Source organism: Pinus tabuliformis, chromosome 1_1 (assembly GCF_031772625.1).
Source record: "Pinus tabuliformis cultivar Carrire ecotype Pingquan chromosome 1_1, CPIR1, whole genome shotgun sequence".
Lineage (NCBI taxonomy): Eukaryota > Viridiplantae > Streptophyta > Pinopsida > Pinales > Pinaceae > Pinus > Pinus tabuliformis.
This window is the reverse complement of record NC_142297.1, coordinates 642,988,743-642,990,598: the sequence shown is the minus strand read 5'-3', so window position 1 is coordinate 642,990,598 and position 1,856 is coordinate 642,988,743.

The window sequence follows — 1,856 nt, the reverse complement described above, 5'->3', positions numbered from 1 at the left end:
GAAAAGGCCAAAAGAAGCGTGGGAGGAAAGAGTATGCATTTTTTGTTCTTCCGGAAAAGTGGAAATAGAAAAACATTTCAATTTAGAATGTGAGGCCTTCAAAGACAACAGGGGAAATTATGCAGATATGCTAGCAGCTAGCTCTTGGGATAATCTATTTAGCGAGGGGTTTGTCGAGAAGTTGGAAGCATTTATTTTGAAGCTTCACAGAAAAAGGGCAGAATACATCAAGCAGATGAAGAAGCAATTTGTCCCATAGGCTATCTTTAGCGGCGTGGACAATAAAATAATTTCTTTCTTTCTTTAATTTTTTTTATTTTATTTTGTTTTGTTTTGTTTGTTTCACTCATATTTTATTCTATTATTTATTAGTTATTGTATTATCTTATTTATTTTCAATTTTTTTCTCCTTCCATTTTATTTTCCCTCCTTTATCCCTTCCTTTTATTCATTTCCTTTGTTATTTTATTCTTTTTGTTATTCCTCTTCTTTTTTTATTAGGACTCTTTCATCTCTTTAGGCCTCCCTTTCTTCTTGGATTTTCTCTTTCTTATATTTTTCATTTTTCTTTATCATTATTCTATTTTCTTCTATTATTATGCCTTCCTTTTCCCATTTTATTTTATTTTATTATTATTATATTATATTTTATTATTATTATTGTTGTTGTTGTTGTTTTTTTTTTTTTTACCATGTGGTTCACGGGGCACCGGAGGTGGGCCGCTACGTCCACGTAGAGAAGCACGGCCATCAGGCCTAACCCCGAGGGCGTCGAGGAGATTTGACCCCGTGACCTCCCAAACCGGGAGAGTACTATCAACGGGAACTCGACCATTTGAGCTATCCCTCGGGGCTATTATTATTATTGTTTTTATTTTACTTTATTTTATTATTATTATTATTTTACTCTTTGTTGCTTTGCTTCCTTTTTATATTTATTTTATTCCTTTTGATCGTGATTCTTCATTTTATTTCTTTCATTCATTCTATGTCTTATTCTTTCTTATTTTATTTATTTATTGCATCTTATTCTTCCTATAAATAAATGTTTCTTATTATACCTACAAACATGGTAGTACTTTTGTTTGACCTTGTACTAATTTATTTTTGACCAAAAATTTATGTTGCTCATCCATAGTTTAACATTCAAAATTCAATTTTTGTTATTTTCTATTATTATTTAAATTTATTTAAGGGGATTGATTGAGGTCATATTATGGGTTGTTTTTCCTTTGACTTTGTATTAGTTTATTTTTGACCAAAAATTTATATTGCTCATTCATGGTTTAACATTGGGAATTCAATTTTTGTTATTTTCTATTATTATTTAAATTTATTTATTTGTAAGGTGATTGATTGAGGCCATATTTGAGTTGTTTAGTAACTTCCATTTTTATGAGTTACTAATATTTTGTTTCTTTTTTATTTAACTTTTTAATTTTGATTTTTTTCCTTTTTCTATTTTTCCATTTTCATGAATTATAGTTTTTTTTTCTCTATATTTTCAATTTAAGATTACTTATTATTATATGAAAAAACATACTTTAATAAATTTAAGTATAAAAATTATATATATTAATAACAAATAACACATAAATATATATAAAACAAATAAACATATATATTAAAGTGTGTATATTAATATAAACAATATTAGCTAATCATATTTTTTTTTTTTGGTGATTGCATTCAACAATACAATGTTTTATTTGTAGTTTTATTTTTGCGATGAAAATTTTATGCCTTTATTATTTTTTAGTTTAATTAAGTTTTTTTTTTTTTTTTTTCGAGGAAAAAAACGAACTTTTTTATAAGTAATAAAAAAGTTACAAGCATATGAGTTAACATTCCAAAAC